Source organism: Lemur catta, chromosome 4 (assembly GCF_020740605.2).
Source record: "Lemur catta isolate mLemCat1 chromosome 4, mLemCat1.pri, whole genome shotgun sequence".
NCBI lineage: Eukaryota > Metazoa > Chordata > Mammalia > Primates > Lemuridae > Lemur > Lemur catta.
This window is the reverse complement of record NC_059131.1, coordinates 7,954,355-7,976,456: the sequence shown is the minus strand read 5'-3', so window position 1 is coordinate 7,976,456 and position 22,102 is coordinate 7,954,355. Positions and strand designations below refer to the sequence as shown.

The window sequence follows — 22,102 nt, the reverse complement described above, 5'->3', positions numbered from 1 at the left end:
TGAAGCTAATCATCTTGAGTATGACACAAAAAGCATTTGCCTTGAAATCTCGAGTGCTGTGTTCCATCACTAAGTCTCGCTGTGAGCTCGGCATTCCTTGAAATGCTCGTTGCTGGGATTGAACGTGTGTACTTCAGTTCCAAACCGCAATACTCCAGGGTGAGGACGTGAGTGGCCTTCATAGTTGGGCCTCTATCTTAGCCCGAGTCATCTGGAAAACAAAACCTAAGACTTTATTTGGGAGGTGCAAACCCAGGATAGAGAGAAGGAAGACAAGAAAAGGCAAAGAAATCTGAGACTTCAGGGGAAGTAACACATCACCGTGTCTCCTCGTGAGCCTTGAAGTTGCAGCAGCAGCTCCAGGCTGCCTTCATCAGGCATCCAGGCCTTGTCCAGGAAAACTGCAGCGAGTGTCCGTGCTTTGGAGTAGCACATGGGAAGAAGGCGGGGGGGGGGGGGGGGGGGGGGGGGGGGGGGGGGGTTGAATTTATCCTGCTAGCTCCTTCCATCCCCTATTTCCATTGATCCATTTGCCCCGTGGAGAGTTAACACGCCCAGAATTCCAGGATGCACTGGCCCCCTGTGGAAGCAGCTCGGGCCCCCAGATCTTAGCCTGCACGGAGGCCCCATCCACTCCCGGAAGTAGACAGGCATGTTGCTGCAGATGGCTCGTGTGGGGGGCAGGCCAGGCAGGCTGAGCACTTGCAGCCATCTCACGGCCTATGGAAGGCTGTGCTGGTAAGCGGGTCGGGGAGGTCGGCAGTGCTTTAGCAGGGAGGAGACAGGCAGGTAATCAAGAGAAATCAAACAGACGTAGGATTTCTTGGTCCAATTCAGCTTCTCTGCTCACTTGCTTACAGGATTCAACGTCAGTCATAGGAATTATTTTTTTTTTTTAAAGGAAATAGATACCTCTTTCCAGGCACTTCAGAGTAATGCCATTCTGATAGAAAAGCCTTAGAGATGAGCAAACCCCACTCCACAAATGTTGCATATAGGAAAATTAATGCTGAATAACTGGTGTTTGACAGACTGGAGTTGGGATGCAAAATACTTCACTTACTGGAAGTGAGCCTGCCTCCACCGGCCGACCAGGAAAAGCGATGTAAATGCTTTAAAGCATCTATCTTCTCTCTGTGTAACAGGGAAATTATCTTTAGGCAATAAAGGGTGAAGGAAATGAGTGTGGAGGGCTGGCACCAGACCCCGGAAGGCATCACTGGGTTAGATCCTAGGAAGGGGTCCGACAGCCTCCAGAGCTGGGGCCAGCAAAACCTGAGAGCTCCAAGTGTGGGGTGCAGCGAGCTCGGGGTGACGTTCAGGTGGGTGAGGCCCAGGGCCTGCGGGGAGATGAAACTCTGAAGGATCTTGGGAAACCAGGGCCAGGTGCCTCCCACCGCTCTGAGGATGAGGACGAGGAGGCCCAGCTGTGCGGGCAAAGGAGGGCTGAGTGAAACAACACTGTGCAGCGTGGGAAAGGCACCAGGGCACCCCAAAACTATGGGCGTGAGCAGTCTGGGGACAACTTAACAAAGGGCCGAGAGCACCAGTCAGGTTAAAGCGATGAAAGGGGCACTTTAACAGAACATGGATGTGATCGTATGTGTTTTGCTGCTCTGGTTGGGGTGCAGAAATGGAACTGGAGACGATTTTCTAGAAGGAAACAAACCAGTTTAGAGGAAGTTGCCCTGGACCAAGATACGTACGTCAGACTGAGGTAAAAAGATTCATTATCCAATGTCTTTAAAGTTCCCGACACAACAGTTTTGGTGGCCAGACTGAGTCGATGCGCATGCGCACTCCTCCCGGAAGGCACGCTCTTGTTCAACCCACCTTGACTGTGGGTGGGACGTTGAACTTGCTTCTCCCCAGTGGAATACCGCCCAGAGGGCGGGAATTGCCTTCCGTGGCCGTGCTATGTAAGGTCGTGGTGACTGTCATGCTCAGAGACTCTCTTTCCTACAGGCAGAGCCGCAGGGAGGGAAATTGAGGGCGGCCTCTGGCCCACAGCCAGCAATAAACCCAGGTCCGCCCAGCAGCCTGCGAGGATGCGGGTGCTTGGCCGGTGCCAACTGCCGTCTGAGCTTGGAAGCCGATCCCTCCCCAGGCGAGCCTCGGTTGTGCACTCAGCCCTGGCTGACCCTGGTTTGCAGCCTCACAGAGGGGGCAGCGAACCCCAGGCCAGACTCCTGACCCACAGAAACTGTGGTAATAAACGTGTGTGTGGCTTTCAGCGTCCCAGTTTGTAGGAGGACTGTTGTGTAGCAGTGGATAACCCATACAGCAGTTTCTCCCCAGAGCTGCGCCCCGCACCTCGTGCTACCCTGTCACGGCACTGGAATGGTGAGTCTGGAAAACGCTATAAAATCATTCATTTCCTGTCTCTCTCTTTAAGCATACCTATGGCAGATCTTTAATTTTAAGCTTCAGAAGAATTTAAAAAGTAGGGGGCAGAGGGCTTGAGAGAGGAATACAAAAAAAACCACTCAGCTTTATTTATACAATGAACTATGCACGGTGGCCCAGGTCTTCCCCTGAGTTACACCTAGTGACAAGCACCAGTGTGTGCTCCCTAGGCTGCGAATAGCCACTAAGGTATGTCTGTTCTCTGTGTCTGTGTCCCAGCTCATCTGCACTAGGGACCTTTGTCACTAGCATTTTAACTCTGGCTAATTCTTAGCCCCACTGATGGCCCAGTTCCTTTCTCAGGGCTCCCATGCAAACCACTTCAGTTGCACTGCTGTATTTCCACTGCTATTCTGCAAGCGCATAAAAATTATTCAAGGGAGCTGGACTTCCTTGTGTATTCTCCTCCAAATGCCCTCGGCTTGCTTTCCGTGGAGGTAGGGACATTGCCACCCTCCTTGCACACTTGGTGAAGACATAGTCCGGGTTCTGTCTGAATGGCTTGTTTTTAGCTCTGCACTTTATTTTTTCCCTCCTACTTCACTTTCAAATATCTTCTGAACTATAAGGGCTAGAGAGGAATGTTCTCTTTTGCTGGCAACATCTCCCACCTGGGAGTAAGAAACCATTTCATGCTCACTAGACACCGTTTATGCCTATGCTCTGTATAATCAAGATGTGGCGATATTTTCCAGGTTGTTGATTCTTTTCATTTTATACAACACAACCGTTTAATTAGCTATGGTTTATCATGTCTACTTAAGAACCCAGTAAGAATCAAAGTTTTAAGTAAAGGCTACAGCTCCCACACTAGCAGTGATAAAGTTCATCATAGTTACAATTAATCAAGGACCTTATAAAGTGCCATACATGTGCTAAGTATTTAGCATGTCATATTGCATTTGCATCTTATTAAACTCTGTAAGACGGGTTCTGTACTAATCCCATTTTACAGATAAGGAGGATATTTGGGCTTTTGTAAGCCTCAACCAACAAAGGTAGAGCTGCTTCAAGTTGGCTTCAACTCTCAAGCTCCTACCATGCAGAAAGCAGTGACACGGTCTGGGAAAAGGGGCACCGAACCACATGCAACCTGCATTCTCAATATTCTCAATAACACCCAGAATTGTTTCTGTTACTTTTTTTTCCAAATGCACCATTTTTTCATCATGTAATTTAACCACAAAAATGGTATCAAAATTGAAGATTGTGTTTTTGCTTCAAGATATTTCAAAATTATCGTGAAAACTGGTTTTGGTAAATCTTTCTAAATTGCTATGCAGGAGTACACAAATGAATGTGATAACCCATTTCCGAAATTATGAACAATTCCTCTCTTGTAACCACTTACCTATATTTCCTGCTCCTTTCTTTATTCTTAGCCTTTCTTTAGGAAATTTGATCAATTTGGACTCTTGAAAGATAAAAATCTGTAATAAAAATGCTTAACATCTATAAAAGTCTATATTGGAGTTAATTCACTAAATTTTAATGATACTGTACAATTTCTGATTTTATGGAAAATTTCAAAATTTGTGTTAAGTTCTTGTCTGACAAGATCCATCCCGCCATTTTCAACTTTTACTATGAAACAAATAACAGGCATGTCCTCAACTCACTGACTCATCCGATGAGAGCAACAGGGTGACCAAAGGCCCCCCTGCTGCAGGCTGCCCTTTGCATTCCTGCCGACAGAGCTGTCACTGAGCTCTGAGAGGCCAAAGGATTGAGAGGAGGTGACTCCTAACTGCAGAAACCTGCTCTAAGGAAACGTAGTGACATCTCGCATCACCTGGTCAACTTCAAGAATAATAACCATGAACCTTAGGGCAAGTCACCCTTCCAGGCACTAATGGTTTCTGGCAGGGCCTTGGAGCCACCGCTGCGGAGCACCCAGTGGAGCTCAGCAAGGACAAGGACGGGAAGGAAACAGAAACTTCACCGAGGTTTCCAGTCACTGGGATATATATATATTCCTTTATGGGAAACGGCTCTAATCGTGGAAAGTATGCCAAGATTTGATGCCTGACATCATGTCCTGTTTTCTGCTAGTTTTTGTTGTGCCTCACTTTAAATCAGTCTGGGTTTTGTTTCTCAATTGCTTTATCTTGCTTGCCCAACCAGGCAAGCTCCGTAATTAAATGGCCGTAACCACTTGCAGATTTTTAAGCACTTTCACAGGCAGTGTTTTGGTGATTCTTACAGCAATCGTGTGGAGTATGCATTTTCTCCATAGTCAGGTAAGGAAACCATCATTCAAAAAGTTTCAGCAACAGGGTCAAGGTCACTTGTTTAATCGGCAACAGGTTGTGCTCCAGGCTGGGACTCTGACTCCAAAGCTGACCCCGTGGCCCTGTGCAGTCTTGCTGCTGATCAGGAGAGGTGCTGAGCCCCCCGTCCTCGCACAGCTCCAGTGTGTGGGTTAGTTTGTTTCTGGCCCTGCTCTCTGTTCCAAGCTCTTCCATCACTTTGCAATGAGCCAGTTTCCAGTTTTCTCCCTTGGACAGCTGAGCCACATGTCAAACTTAACTAATTGTTCGGGTACTTTGACAAAATACCGTCCCTCAGTCAGTGAGGAGGAGCTGAAGGCCCACCACATGCAAGGTCCTGGGTGGGCCAAGAGGAGGCTAAAACAAGGACAATTGTTCTGGATTCATGGGAGTGACTCCTGCTGACAGAGCTGGGCTGAGTTCTGAGAGGCAGAGGATTGAGAGGACGCGAATGACTGTGATTGCCTCTGCTCGTGCTGAGGGAGTGCAGAGGGGTGGTGGAGGAACAGGGGAGATGGAGAAAAAAGAGCATGGATGGGGAAGTCAGTTCAGACCACCCTGGACAGGAGATGCTCTCTGGAATGGCCTCGGTCTAGATGCTCAGCCATCTCATGAATGGAGTAGTTATATCCATTCATATTTGATGAAATAAAACGAATGAACAAATCTCTTTATTTCCTTTATGAAAACGTCTCAGAAAACCTGTCAAAGCTATATATGCCCCACTGTTATCCTTCAGTCCTCAAACTGGTCAAACGTGACTCCAGTTGTCTTTGTTTTTCAGCCTTTATTCTTTTGTTTCATTCATCTCCTCAGGGATATTAATGATGGACTGTGTGTGGTTCCAAATACTTTCCTAGTGTGTTGGCGAGGGTTAGATTGGAATATTGCCTGTCTTTGATGACCCTTTGCCATTAAGGATGAATATTTCCAGTGGACAAACCCAAGTGTAACACAAATAACAACACGATGATATACAGAGATTCAATGTAGAAATGAGCCAGATTGGAAGGGCGAGTTCACAGAAAGCTTTTCGTAAAACCCAGAAGATATTGGAAATAGCCTTGACTGTCATTAAGAATATTTATTCAGTTTGTTTTATGCCAGGCATTCTTCTGTGAACTTACAGTAAACAAGACAGAAATCCTGCCTCGTCCACATGGGATCCAGGAAATCTGTGCACCTGAAGGTTTGCTCTGCCCTTTTGTCATCAATTCTTAGCTACTGCACACAGTCTACTCATTTGATAGCTTACAGTGCACTTTCTATGATTTAAAATTTTTTCATTTCACTCTAAGGGAAGAAGGTTTGGGTTTTATGAATGGCATTTGTAGAACCAAAATAAAGGGGAATTTGCATACTCCATGCAAGTACAACATACTCCATGTCATAAAATATATGGGCAATTTGTGAAATATCACTTGACTGGGAGGCTACCCTTATATAATATCAAACCTTACCTATTCTACAACTAACAGATATAAAATGTTTAAATGAAATCAACAACTGGAAAAAAACGTAGATATAAAAGTTATCTTCATTGCAGTGGCCATTTTAGAGCATTGATTTTAATAATGTAGAAATGTATTATTCTTTTTGTGATTTAAATCTGTTTTTCATTCATATGCTTAATTGGTACAGAAAAATTGCTCTTGGGAAAATCATGAAATTATTCATACATTTTTATTCCACTAATTCTAATATAAATAATGATTGAACTTTCTATAGACTAAATGCAAGCATGAGATGAAAAGTGTGAAAAAAAAGGATTGAGACAGACAATTTTTCATTAATATTTAAGTGGTTGCAAATTTTGCTGTCTCAAAAAGTTTCTGCTCTCTGCTTCATTAAATAAGTTCTGTCATTGTTCAGTGTAATTATAGCTTTGAGGAAATTTTTCCAATAAAAGCTTAGAAGGAAAAAAGAAGCAGAACAATTAATGATAAAAGCTTAGTTAATAGTTCTCAGCTTCCAGACCTTCTCAGAGTTCTGAGCAATGCAAGCTTCTATGACCCATATGGGTGGGTTCAATGAATGTTCGTAATTGATTTAGACAAGAGAGAGGGTGTCAGGAAAGCAAACACATTTTTCTCCACTTAACAATTTTCCTATATGTCTGAGCATTTCCTGAATTCTAGGGTTTACTCAGCTGTTTAACATAGACTGTGTATATGGAAAACATCTGCAGATTCTCTGCACTTGCCAATTCCCCAAATGTTTGTTCAGAGTCCCAATATGAGACATTCTAGATCCATCTGAGAAACACTCACTTCTGATCCATTTAGACCCAATTTTGTTTAAGCATTTGAATTCCTGACATTGTTGCTTCCTGTCTCTGTGGTTCCCAACTGTGGATCAATGATTCGAATTCTGTTATGCTTAAGGCCTTATGTAATTGCAAAGGTCACTTTGCCCTCTCCACCTTTTAGAATGTCTTTCTTCTGTGTTTTCTTATGCATTGACTACAGGGCAGTTGGCCATGACCTAAAGATCTACAAGCTCACTACAAACATCTTCCTACAACTCATACAAAGAGCCCCACGAGATGCTACCAATTATATTAGATTCCCCACTTCAGGAATCAACTCAAATCTATATAATATTATCTGGCAGATGGGAAGAATTTAATAAATGTTTTTTAAATAAATGTTTCTCACTAGTTTGAGCAAAACAGATGGGTCAGATCATTTATCATTTCTGATTTTAGTGTTGAGAAATAAACCCATGTAATTCCTTTGCAACTTCCATTGAACCACAAGTACATATTAGCTACTATTCATTACATGGGCACTTTGCGTTCTTGATTAAATTTGCCTTAATTCTCACAGCAAAGATCTCAAGTCAATAGCAATGCCACCATTTTAAAGTGAGGATATTAAGACACAGAGAGATTAATTGATTTTTTTCTGTCACTTTGCCACAGCAAAGTTTTAATAAAAAAATAAATGAGAACTTCTATCCCTATTTCAGAGTACTTTTCATCATGAACAGATACATCCCATGAACAGATACATCCCAAACACTAAAACATCTTCTTTCTTGATATAATAATGTTCTACTAAGAGGAGAGAGAGATCTCTCAAATCAGATTCAGGTCTATTAGTAGAGAGAAAGGCTACAAGACTCAGCCACCTAATGATAAAAAACCTTTCCACTTTTATTGACTGCAAAGCTTCTAGAAACATTCTACCTCTAGTCTCTTCTTTCGGTTAAAGCATTGAAAGCTCCTATTAGAGGTCAAAATTGGAATCTGTCAGTAGGAGCAAATTAGGTGTTTAGCCCCTCAGCACCCAGAGGAGATATACAGGCACAGCTGGAGGACTGGGTTAGCCCATTCACCTGCTCAGATTCAGATGTCAATCAAACCGATATTCTTTTCCTGACACTATGTTACATACCTGTCTATATAACTGGAAACACACACAGGCGCACACACACACACACACAATATTGAGGGGCTCATACATAAATAATCAATGATAATCCAGCATAACTATCTTCTAAGCAGATCAAATCCAGCCCTCCAGCTGTTCTTATAAATAAAGTTTTATTGGAACACAGCTATTCCCATTCCATTACACCAATTTCCATTGCTGCTTTCACAACACAATACCAAAGTTGAGCAATTGCTACAGAGATCATGTGGCCTGCAAAGTCTAATGTATTTGTTAGCTGCCCCTTTATGGAAAATGTTTGCCTGCCCCTGCCCTGGGCCACGCATCTTATATTACAATAACATGAGATTCTCAACACTTTCAGAACCTCCATGTAACTGCAAGCTAAATATAATTCCGAGTCTTTGCAAGCATTACCATTTGAACCACTTAAGATTAGGTTCAGTTATAATTAACAAATCCCACAGTAACATGTGCTATGAAAAGATTGAAATTTATTTCTTCTTCACATAAAAATCTGAGGTAAGTAGCCCAGGTCATTCTTCCTGCTCCAAAAACTCTTCCACATCCTCAAGCATTTTTGAATTTTTCACTCCACCAACCTGGATGTGGTCTTCAATGTTAGGGTCCAAGATGGTGGCTACGACTCCAGCTATCACTTCCAACAGAGCAGAGGGGGATGAAGAGGAAAGGGACAAAGGAGTTGAAGCTGATATTAAGATGTCTCTTGGAAGTGGCCCCCCCAATACTTCCATGCTTATCCCACTGGCCAGAACTTACTCATCTGGCTATACCCAGCCACACAAGAAGCTGGAAATTTTACCTCTACCCACACCAAACTCAGGACAGTAGCACGGGAGGTAGCTGCCCACCGACAATTCTTGCTCCTGTTCCATGGTGTAGAGTTGTTGCTGGAAAGTGGCTGCCCAGCCAGGGACTTGATCTCCCAGCTTCCCTAGTAGCTAAAAGTAATTAATGGATTATGAACGGAGACGAAGTGGCTACTTCTAAGCCAAGGTAATTTCAAGGTAGATGCACCTTCTCCATGCTCTCCTCCCCTGTCAGCTGTCTGTTGACACCCCAGCTAAACTTGGAAGTCAGATATTAATGATGGTAGAATCACAATGTGGGAAGAACCTGGATCTCTGAATTACTGATTAGAGGAAAGTCTCATGATAATTAGAGACTCACATTTTAGACTTTATGTGGGTGAGAAATGAACTTCTATTGTGTTTAACCAATTAGACTTTTAGGGTTTATCACATTTCTCACAGTGTTATAGTTATGGATATAATATATTCAATACTAATAAGAATGCCATGTCAATTTCTCATTAAATCTCTATACCCTCAATATTTGTTATATTACCTATTATCATAATATGTGCTGGGTGAATTATTGAGTAATATATGTATGCAAAATACCTTGAGATCACAGGAAATAGGATTTAATTCAGCCTGGAAACATTATATCTATTTTTCAATCCAGGGCCATAGGTGTTATAATATTATATTGTATATGAAGCATAAATGTTCCGTTGGATAAATTCTCTAGTAATATTAAAGAGGACTTTTTGTTTTGTTCCATGTTGCATAGTTAAATGGTTTTGTCCATGCTGCCTTGATAGACACCTCGTATATTCAAAAAAGGAGGCCCTGGACTTCAGGAAAATTTATGAAGAGTAACTTCAAGGAGAAAGATCAACTTACAGGTGATGTGGGGCTCTCATTCAGACCCCAAAATGGGGATTGCATGGAAAACAGAGAGGCTTTCTTCAAGCTGTCATTTTAAAATACCCACACCCTATCCCTGTGACAGCCAGAGCGTTTCCTCCCAACATGGAAACCCAGAGTGTTGATAGTTCTTAGTGACAAGGTGAGTTTCCAAACAGAGCTTTTTATTCATAAATGGAGCCGTTAGATGAAAACCTGGCTTGGCCTGCCACAAGCTCACTTTTCTCTATCCCTTCTCTTTTAGCAAAATTTTCCTGTCCTTGAACTTTACAACCTAAATAGCTCCTAGCATGCTCCTTATAGCACATGCATTATGTTTATGTGTATTTTTAATGATTGTCTCTCCTAGAATTTATGTCATGAGGGTTGAAACTTCTTTTTACAATTTTCCCCAAGCTTTCGCACAGGGCCTTGTACATAGTAGCAAATATGTGACTTATTTTGAATGCAGAATGAACTAGTTAGCCTGGAGTTGACAGGAAAATAGAGGGGGAAATTACACCTAGTAATGGGACAGAAAGAAAAGCAAACCAAAAGTAAAGTCCTTGAGGAAAAAAGAGTGAGTTTTGGAGTTGCACTATCTTGAAACAAGTTCTGGGCTGGGAGGCAGGAGGCTTGGACTCTGTCTGGTCCCACCTTGGCCACCAACCGAGGGACCTCTGGAAAGCCAGCTGACCTCTCTGTGTCTTAAGGTCCCTCATCCGTGAAATGCTGGTGCCAGAGGAGATGACCTCTGCAGGCCTCTCGCAACCCACAACCCTCTTCTAGATAGAAAAAGGCCATCATTTAAAATAAGAAAAGGCCACCGACCAGTGATGTATCTTCTGTTTTATTTCATATAATCATTTTCTTTCACTTTAGTAGGAGAGATGAGTGTGACCCTCCTGAAAAGAGTTGAGCCATCAGTGAGATGTGAAAGGCCTCCTGGGGAAAGTGGGCAGCCTCTGACGATTCCAAACCCGAAAGTCTCAATGGCCATGAAGATACGTAGAGACAGAGCCCATCGGGGCCTCCCTGCCGTGGGACAAAGGATGCTTGCCCACCAAGCACAATCGAATCCTTCTTTTTAATTTTTTTAATTTATTTTTTAACTAACAAATAAAAATTGTATATATTTATTGTGTACAAAATGGTGTTTTGAATTATGTGTACATTGTGGAATAGCTAACTTAAACTAATTAACATATTCATTACTTCACATTCCTTTTTTGTGTGGTGAGAACATTGGGAATCTACTGTCTTAGCAATTTTCATGAATACAATGCATTGTTATTAACTGTAGTCACCATGTTGTACAATAGATCCCCTGAACTTATTCGTCCTGTTTAACTGAAATTTTCTATCCTTTGATCAATGTGTTTTTTTTTTTTCTGTAATGTTCTGCCTGGTAAATAAAAACCTCTTGGCAGTTCATACCAGCTATCAATTTGAAACTCCTGGCCTAGGCTCACCGAGGCAACAGAGCTTGTCTGAGAACTGGAGGTGCAAGGATCCTTCATCTTTCACAGGTGGACAAAGGAGAGCTTGCTGACAGTGGCGTGAACATCCCAGGACGAGGAAAAGCAGTGCGACTGTGGGTTCACGGGGGCAGGAGCCCACATCCTCTCTGGCTTGGCCTCGGGAGACTACTTGAGAGGCTGAGCTTGACTTACAGAAGCAGGAATTGTCTGGCTAAAATAGGAAATGGTGAGAGAGACATTGGTGTGGCAGGGACCAGCAGCTTCACCTGCATGGTTGTAGACAGTGTCACCCAATGGCAGAGGACAGGAAGGGCCTCACGGAGGTGTCAGACGATGGGACTCTGCCCTTTGGCGAAGGCCTTTCTGGACTCCATTAGCCCCCAAGTTTATGAAAAATCCAGAGAAGGAAGAGAGCTCAAGAGCCTGGGGTTGGGTTTTAGAGACTTCCCCTTGGCCACCCACCCCATGCACCATGCTGGTCTCCTTGCTGTCCCTCAAACACGGGAAGCATGCTCCTGCCGCGGGGTCTTTGCTCTGCTGTTTCTTCTGCCAAGAACTCTTTCCCCCAGATTGCACTTGCTAATTCCTTCTTCTCCTTCAAGACTTCATTTCAATTGCACCTTCCACGCAAGGCCTACCCCAAGGACGCTATGAAATGCCTGCACAGCAACCTGCCGCATTCCCCTGCCTTCTGCATTTCATTCCTACTCGTCCTTTCCCAGGTCTATCTTTTCTTCGTGACGTGGAACTTACCACTTTCTAACAAATCATATAATTTAATTTAATTATATATGTGGTTCAAAGTTCCTGGTCTGACCACCCCTTCCCTCCAGAACACATGCTCCCTGGAAGTGGGAATCTTTGTTTTATTCACTGAAAAATCTCAGGAACCTACCTTCGAAGGATCTGTTGAAGGAATGATGACGCAATGAATGGGCTCATTAAGAACCTCCACTGGTTTTAATTTACTTTGGGAAAAACAAAAGCAATATAATAGCACTTGCTGCCTGAGCCTGAGGAATTGGTCATACAGAACACATAAGTATCAGGCGAATCCACGGGACTCTTCAGAATTATTTGGGGAAAAAAAAAACTGTAGCTGGACTGCATTAGGATAAGCCTTGAGTTCAAAAGTATAATTTTGCCTATTTTACAGATTGGATAATTGAAGCTCAGAGAGTTTAATCAACCTGCCCACAGTAAGTATGAGGCACTGTTTTAAATGACTTATATATTTGTATTATCTTATTTAATCCCCACATCAACCATGAAACAGCGTTAGAATCCCCATTTCAGAGATGAGGAAACCGAGTGAGACGGTGCTGCCTGCTCACATGGACAGGAGGCGCTGAGCTGTCACTTCCCTACCACCGCTGTTTCCCTGACCCCACAGGGTCGCTAGCTGTTCTGCCAGGATCTTTCTGAAGACTTCCTTCACAAAGTGTCTTGATGGGTGCTCTCCTGAAAATTCCAGAAACAGATTTCCAACATTTTTATTTCTCACATTGTCAATTTTTCTTTATGCTTATTTTTTACAAAAACTTCTACATTTACACAAAATTTTCATTTTGATGTGTAATCTGATAATTCAGAGTGTTTGTATTTGCATATTCATAACATTTTTGCCATTTCCATTCAGGGAGATCCATGGGGCACCTCGCTGAGAGTGTTAGCTGCCTCATCTCAGCATCCTATGAAGGCCGGGCAGCCTTGCCTCCTGCCCTTCCCTGGGAGTGTCATTCCGGGAGCCAACTTGCAGCCCCAAATTCTCTCAATCATGTGTTTCAATAAACATAGAGTTTCTCATGAAAAAAGAATTCTGCATGACCTCTCCAATAGGCAAGAACTCCAAAGCCAGCAGACAGAGTTTCACAGCACGTAACTCAGAATGCAGTCAGCTAAGACAATTGACGGCCATGTGACAAGGACTGTTCTCAAAGGCCCTGTCCTCAGTGCAGTCACCATACCAGTTATCTGCATTGTCTATTGCCTATTCATTTGAAAACCTTCTCTCTAAAGTGCTCTGCTTAATAAAAGCTGAGTGTTAATTATTAATACTTGACCAGTGATCGGGAAGTCACATCTCAAGCTCTGTGAACTACAAGGTAGAAAAGAGTGAATTAAAAAAGGCTCTAAGGCAGTAGTTCTCCACTGAGAATGGTATCCTCACCGTCTCTTTCTCAGGGACGTTTCTCAATGGCTGGAAACATTTTTTATTTCCATGACTGGAGGTGGGGGTGGTGCTACTGGCATCTGGAGGGTGGAGGCCACAGCTGTGCTAAATATTACACCCAACATGGTCCCACAAGATAGCCCCCCACACAGAGACTTATCTAGTCTGTCATGCCTATAGCAAAATTTGAGAAACCCTGGTCTGAAGCCATACCATTAACGAACAAGTAATTAATAATTACAATTTAGATTGATGTGAAACATTTTTAGTAGGCCAGTTATCTGAGTTTTCCCAAAGATAAATGTGCAGTTAGAGGATTTGCTTTAATAAACAGAAAAATAGCGGTAGCTTGGGAAATCAACTGTTGCGGCAATGGACTTCTCTCTCAGAACAAATGTGTCAAGATTTTATCTTCACAGGCACAGACATCTCGTTGGCAACCGTTGTTGAACTGGGAACAACTATATGCTTCTTCCTCATTTGCTTCCCAGCAGAGGCTTTGCCCCATAGTGTGATCCTGGCAAAAGATGACCATTCTAGCACCCTGAGAACTTTTTAGAGTGGCATGTAGTCTCTTCTTCCTCCAGACGGCTAGCCAAGGACCCCCCACACCTGAGTGTGCAGATGGAACCCCAGGTGGGGGATGTCCTGATAAAATGCACTTTCGGATTCCATATGTCCTGGGTGTGCCCCAAGATCCCACATTGCTAGCAGAAATCTCTCAGATGATAACACTGCTGGCCCAAGGACCACACGTGGAGCAGCAAGGTCTGGGCCCACCCGTGTTCTTGCCCAGGACCCTGTATTCAGACCCCCGGCTCAGCTCCCTAAGGAAGCCAGGAAGACCATGTGGAGTGCTGGATAAGGCATACATTTTGGAACCTTAAAATCACTGATTTAATGCTGGATCTTTCTGGTGATGGTTTTATGACCCCCGACAAACTGACCAGTCTTTCTGATATCAGTTTTCTCATCTTAATATGGATATAATAAGTATTTCACAAGATGGTTGGCAAGGATTAAATGAGATCACAGATCCTCAGTCCCTTATCCAAAATACTTGCAGCCAGATGTATTATGAAATACAGGATATATTTAGATTCCAAAAAAAAAGTAATATGGTGCATACACAATATATTATATAACAGGCCCAGAGGGGCCTGGGGCAGCAGCCCGTAATCAAACACATTAATATTTATGTAGCAAACTATACCAATTACCAAGCAGAAGGAATAAGGACTATAAACAGCTGAAGTTGACATTGGGTTTTGCTGCCAAATATGTCCATGTCGGATATGAGTTATAAGAAGGCTTTCAGTTTGCAGAGCTTTTTGGATTGTGAAACTATGGATAAAGGGACTGTGAACCTGTACTTGGCCTGTGAGTGCATTAGTCTTTCTGTGGAAAGAGTATGATGTGCTCCTTTCCTCCTAGTGTCGCAGGCTAAGAAGGCAAACCTCTGAGACTAGGACTAGACACAGAGCACAACCAAATCAAAAGAGAAGCCCATTCACTGGGGCTGGGCAGGATTCAAGGGCAAAGCCACACCAGCACCTAGAAGAGCTCCAGCTTGAATCCTGTCATCTCTCTTTAAGCCACACACACACACACATTTGCACACATGCACTTACACTCCTAAAACCATCAGGACCTGGGGCATGGCTAAGTTCAGAAGTTGGGGTCTGGCAGAAAGTGGAGGCAGGAAGCCAAATAACTTCTGGGAAAAACACACCCTAATTTCCCCTTTAGCTCATAAAATTAGAGGAAAATTTCTCCATGGAGGGCATTCAACTACGTCTCTTGAAAGTGTGTGTAGAAAACTGTGCAGTAGACAGGAGAATAAATCATTTCATAACTCTTCATTAATATGGACAATTAGATGTTTGCAGGTGTAGCTCCTTTTATTCTGTATTTTTTTTGATGATGAACTTATAATTACAAATTTTTGCGCAAGATTTGGAGATGAAAACTTTGCATAGCATAAAAAAATAAAACTACTTGTCAATTCAGGATATTTCAGTCTCTCATTTTTTCAGGGCAGTCTTCATAACCACAGCCACGTCGAAGTGTGGGACACTTCCATCCTGCGGCTTTGGAAGCATGGATGGAAGCATGGCATGAATTCCCCGGGAACACGCTAAAAAGAGAAGTCTGAAGGCGGAGTCTATTAGACTCATGAGAGGTCAATATCTGATATCATGAGTAGCAGTTTCTCACTCTGAAATATAATATGTTCTGCATTGCAAATAAGAGTCGGAGATTATTTTAGAGATTATTTTAGCAGAGACGGTTTATTGTGATAGTTACGAGCGTGGTCTCTGGAGTCAGCCTGCCTGAGTTTGATTCCGAGCTTCACTGCTTGCTAATTCTATGGACTTTAGCTAGTTGTTTCAGCTCTCTGAGATTGTTTCCTCACATGTAAAATAAGGACAATAACAGGACCTTCTTCAGAGGATTGCTGTGAATACTAAATGAATTAACGTGTAAGGTCTGAGAAGAGCACATAGTAGGTGCCTCGGTGTTAACTGCTGTTGTTTCACTAATCCAGCTCCCATTTCTAGACTGAACTGAATTGAAAGCCAGTCCCTGCCGACTGCCCTTCCCTGCAGGACAGCATCTCTTCCACACACGCAAGGAGTCCAGGCCCATCTCTTTCACTCTGCTCCAGGGCTCTGGGCTGGGCCTTGCCATTAGGAATTACCAACCAAGCCCCAGGCTCGCAGCGAGGCTCTTGACTACTTCATCTCTCGAGGTAGACATTAGTTAGTCCCATTTCACACGTGAGAAAACGGATGCTCGGTGAATGTAAGTGACTTGCCTGAACCCACACTAGTAAGAGGTGAAGCCACACTTGGAAACCGCATCTACATAGTTTCAAATTCCAGATTCTCTCCACCAAATTCACATCCCCAGAATTTCCCACAACCCATAAGTGAAGGGCACCTAACACGTTGGAGGGCACAGATAGGATCATCAGCTTCCTCAGAAGAGGCAAATGAGGATATTAAACTCACTTAAACAAATGAACCAATTGTAACATACAAATAACAAGGGGAAATCACATGCTCTATCATCACATCAAGTCATTCTATCCAAGGCACGTCAACAGCAAAACTGCAGATGGGATAGAATATCCTGGAAAATGTAGGACAGATCTTCAAGTCAGATAATCTAGCTCTCTAAGCGATTCACAACTCTGGCCTTATTTCTCTCGTGGGCAGCCCAGGCTGCAGACTCCCACGGGGGAGCCTCTGCTCTGACCACAGTGGAAGTGGGAGCAGCAAGCGGCCGTCCAGTTAGACGACCGCACAGACTCCCACTCGGCTCCAGACTCCACAGAACCGGAGAGGAAAACACTCTTCCTGCTGTCAACAGCTGAAAAATTCTGCTCTGGGCCCCAGGGGAGGTATGACTGGGCCCGTGTGGTCTAGCAGAAGGTCTCCTTGGCTGTCTGAGGAAAGAGAGACGCTCGGTCTCCTCTAAGTGATGGGGAGAAACGTGCAATTTCCCCCAAGTGGCCACAGCTGCCTCTTCTGCCAGCTGGGCGACGGCACAGGGGCAGAGTCACTCAGCGAAAATGCTTCCAAGCAAGTAACCTATAGCCTGCGCTGGGGCTGGGGCCCAGGAGCAGAAATCTGGCTGAGAATGAATGAGATACCTCTCAGCAGAGCTCCGAGTTGGAAAGAATCATTAAAAATGTGGCCATAATTTCTCTGCAGAAGAAAAGACACATTCAGGGTCATTCTAAAATAGCCCTTGCTGAGACATCTGCTTTGGTTACAGCTTTGCTAAACCAAATAAGTACGTGATGTTTTTGGTTTCCTGTCAAGCTGATCAAAGGGTGTTTGCATGTAGAATAATACTTTTTGGTAACAAACGCCCGGCATGTCTGCAAATATGAAATTAGAGGTGGGACAGGTGGGGGGTGGGAACAGAGGGCCTGTGGCTGAGCTAATGGTATTGTTGTGGCTGCCGCAGGCTGGCAGAGCAGGGTGGAGTGACGGTGGGGACTTTAATGAAACTGATAGCATCTCTGACTCCAGGCTGGAAGATGACTCACCAGCCAGCCTCATTAGCACAGGGTCACCCAGGGACTGAGCAGTTCCTTTCAGAAAAGGGAGGCACAGACATCCAGCACCCTTCTTGCATTTCAATAACTCTGTTTAAACCAGGAGAAACTGGTTCTACAATACGGTGAATCTACTTTCTCAAAAGAAAGGATTTATTGCAGCTAATTAGCAATGGTTTTTATTGATTTCTAACAAGATTTAGGGAATCTAAAAATTGGGGGCATCAAGTTGACCATAGAGTTCTTTCATTCCATTCACTTTTCTTTTGTTCTGAAATGCTAACTGCTGTGCCCCACACATGTTCTCCTGTGGGACCCGAGCAGCAACATGCAAACCTGCAGGTCCTGCTTGTACAGTCTCTGTTCACCCTGGTAACGTTGAATGCCTTACTTACATCTGTGAAAAAAATATCATGTTTGGATCAGAAACATCAGAGAATCGTGTTAATAATAAAAGACAAACTCTCCTTTTGAGGATGAAAATGGCACGTGTCACTCATTTTCTCCAACAGAACTGTTGCCCACACCTGTCCACCCCTCACCATGTGGCACCTCTTTACAGCAGCTGACATTGGAGACCTCCCTCCTTCAAACAACATCTCTCTCGGTTTGGGTGACACGATTCATGTCTTGTCTTACTCCTGCTGCTCAGATCATTCCTTCCAGACTTTTCTTCCAGACTCCACTTTCTCGGCACCTCTTATAAGCTGGTGGCCACCCAGACTCTTTGCTGCACTTCCCCAGCGTTTTAGGGGACGGTATTCACTCTTGTGGCTTCAGCTCCCATCTCCACACTGATGCATCTCCTATCTGTCCTCCAGACCCATCGTTCTCCTGGGCTCCAGTCCCAGAGAGCCCACAGCCCGTGCACAATCTGCCTGTCCCACCATGTGTCCTTCCTGTGCCTTCAATCCTGCACTGTCTTGAAATACCACACCCTCCAAGTCAGGTTATCCAGAAAACCAGGAATGATTCCCAACTTGCTCTCTCCTTCATCTGCCTCAAACTGAGTCTTGTGTTTTCTGTCTTCTTAACACAAGACACCTGTTCCTTCCTCCCCACCCTCTTGAGAGCCCAACCACAGCTCATGCCAAGACCACCGCCATCCTGGCAAATGGCTCCCTGCCTCTAACCCCACTCCCTGCCACACTTGTTTGGACCTTTATGAAATGTAAATCTGAGCACTCTTACTTAACATTTGGAAATAGAGCATCATTTCCAAACAGGGCAGTTCATCATACAAGACCCTAGTAATCTGGTCCCGGTATTATCTCTTTCTGGATAATTCTCATCTAATGCTAACATTGAGCTCCAGGCAAGCACATTTATTAATACTTAAAATTGCCATATTGTTTCACCCTTCTTTGCTTTTCCTGAAGCTAAAATACCACCACCACCTCCTTCAGTCTTTCTGTCTTGTGCATTTTTCAAGTCTCAGCTCCTCTTCCCTAAATCCTCCCTTCTTTTCTGGGAGCATTATTCTCTTCTATGTCCCTGCTGAGTTCTGTCTCTCACCATAGACTCTAACAGACTACCCTGCACGTGTTTACACATCTGTGACTCTAAAACATGCTAGCTGTGCCAGCTTGCTTAATTACCTTGCTTTCTTTCATCTACAAAATGGGTAGAGCAGTATCTACCTCAAAGTTCTGTGCTCAAGATAAAATGAGTTGAGATGTTTAAAGTCCTTAGAATAGAACCTGCCAAAGTGACTAGCACATAGTAGGTCCTCAGTAAATGTATGACAAAATGGATAGAATAAATGAATAGACACTAGCTACCTTTGCCAGCCCATGTATTAATGTGCTAGAGCCGCCACAACGAAGTACACAGACTGGGGGGAGCTTAAACAACAGAAGTTTATTTTTCTCACAGTTCCGGAGGTTAGAAGTCCAAGATCAAGGTGTCGGTGGTGTTGGTTTCCTCTGAGGCCTCTCTGCTTAGCTCATAGATAGCTGACTTCTTCCTGTGTGTGTCTGTGTTGCGATCTCCTCTTCTTATAAGGACACCCATCCTGTTGGCTTAGGGCCCACCCATGTGACCTCATTTCACCTTAATTACTCTTTTTAAGGCCCTATATGCAGAGACAGTCACATGCCCAGGTACTGGGTGTTAGGGCTTCAACATATGAATTTGGCGGGCGGCAGGGGGGCAGATAACTCAGCCCATAACAGTCCATGTATCTTCACTTCAACAGATGTTTTGTGTTAACCCTTTGATAAGTAAACAGAAAAGACTTGAAATGCTCCAAGGTGTTGAAGGAACCACAGTGGAGTATCTCAATGGTGACATTAATATGTTCCAAGGCCCTGCATGAGTCCTGCTGTCCCTCTGGGCCTCAGTCTCCCACTCTGTAAAGAGAGGAGGTGGACCCCAGATGATGAGTCAAGTCCCCTGCACCCCGACATTTTGTGATTATATGCATAACAAATGCACACCAGAAAAGCAATTTAGAAAATCCCTTCCTCCCTTGTACATTTAGACCAAGGGTCTCCATTTATACGTCTGGGTTATTGTTTTGCTTATGGATTTCCCATAGGGTGGCTTATCTATTTGGAGATTTTTTTCACCTCACCAAACACTAAATCTATAACATTTTTATATTTTTTTTTATTTTTTTCTTTTGTTTGTTACTATACATTTATTTTGCTGTAAATTTTTAATCTTAATTTAAACCTAAATTTAAGACCCAGTCAGAATATAGAAATCAGAATAGTACTAGTCTTTTGAGTGGATAAATACTGACCAGGAAGGGGCCTGGGAAAACCTCTAAGTCGAGGGAAATGCTCCCATCTGATTGGGTGGCGGGTCCGCAGGCACACACCTAGGTGAATTTCATCCAGCTGTGGGCCTGAGAGATTTGTGCCTTTTCCTGCTTTATACCCCAGTAAAAACAAATAACTAAATACCACTGAGGGCAGATTGGCTTGGTGTCACCATGTGGAAATGCTGACATCGAGCCTCTCTCTGCACAGGTGATCCTATTATAATCTTCCAATGTGAATTTTGTGCTACCTGCAATCCAGGAAGGGAGGCTGAGAGGAGCCCAGAGGGTTAAGTCTTTTCCGGTGTTCTTCCTACCCGCACATTATCTCTAAAAAATGAAAGGAAAGAAGAAATTCTCAAAGAGCTGAGAAAGGGTAAGATGTGTTGGGCCCGGCATACTCTGGTATCCAGAAACGCTCAAGAGATGAGGTCTCTGAGGAAGGCAGGGGGACACGGGTCGTGAGAGGAGGCTGTGGAGACACAGAAAGAGACTCACTTGGGATTTCCATGGAGACGAAATTCCACAGACATTCGGGCCTATGTTCTTGCTCAGCATAGTCCTTACCCCAGCGATTAGTAGGTACTCAGCTCCTTCAGGCCCTTAAACTGGAAAAGATAGATGATTGATAGGTAGATAGATAGACAGATAATAGATAGATAGATGATAGATACATAGATGATAGAGAGAGAGAGACATTCGCTAGTGACCAGAGCTGTGAAGAGACAGTCCCCTCTGGCACCCTTCTGTCCCTGAACACTCAGTGTGGTGGGACCAGTTCAGGCACAGCAGAGAGTACCTCCCTTCAGTGTATGAGGAGCAAATCTTTCTTACTTACCAACCTCACTCTCCAGGAATTTTGGATACATTCCCAACCTATATGGACTTGGAAAGTAGCACTAAATGCAAAATAATTTTTCTAAAAGTATGCTTATGTAGTATTTTTATTGTATGTAATTGGAAAATCACCTTCATCATATTTCCTAAATGGGCAAATAAGTGTGTAGCATTAGTCTTAATAAATATCTCACAGAGCGGTATTCTAAATTATTAATATATTACCTGTTGTTTCTCTGAGTACTAAACCTCAGCCACGGTTGCCCAAGATGTCTGCCTTCCAGAGGGAGGTGGAACGTCTTACAGAAGGGATTCCTCGGTTTATCCCATGGTAACAAAGACTCACGTTCACCCAAAAACCTGTGCACCAGTGTTTTTAGCAGCTTTCTTAATGAAAATGGAGAATAGATTGATGGGCTGAGGGGGGATGAGAGTGGGGGAGAAGTGGGTGTGGCCATGGAAGGGCACAGAGGGGATCCTGGTGGTGAGGGGAAGCTCCATATTTTGACTGCATCAGTGTCAATATGTAGGTTGGTATATCAGCTCTAATTTTCTAAGACGTTACCCCTGGGGGAAACTGGGTAAAGTGTGCACCACAGGATTTCTTTATTTTGTTTCCTACAATTGCATGTGAATCTACAATTATCTCAAAGTTTAAAAACTGATTTAAAGAACTGAAGAAAGAAACAAGAAGGGCTGCCTCAGACGTGGAAGGCAGGACCCAGGCCCACCTACGGAGGGGCCACCTCCGCCATTCTACCTGCGACGGCAAAGGCACGAGGCTTGCTGCTCCTGCGAGGAGGAGGGCACAGCAGAGGGGAGCAGAAGCTCCCCCTCTGCAACTCCAGGAGACGGTGGGAAGGACCTGAGGAGAGAGGACAAAGAGCACAGCAAGCTGAAATGCCCTAGACGTTCCCACCCCGCTCTGCACTTTGTAGTAGAGAGGGACAACGAGAGTGACAGCACAGAGTTCTCTCACCCTCACTCCCCGTTGA

General features: G+C 44.0%; 1 long non-coding RNA gene across 1 annotated transcript; it reads right to left on the bottom strand.

Moving 5' to 3' along the window:
• Positions 1-19,389: 19,389 nt before the first annotated feature.
• On the bottom strand, positions 19,390-21,462 carry LOC123636415. Its single transcript, XR_006734523.1, has 4 exons — positions 21,333-21,462; positions 20,769-20,878; positions 20,522-20,600; positions 19,390-19,857 (listed from the first exon to the last, which is right to left on the bottom strand). It is a non-coding gene; the product is annotated as an uncharacterized LOC123636415 (long non-coding RNA).
• Positions 21,463-22,102: the final 640 nt, after the last annotated feature.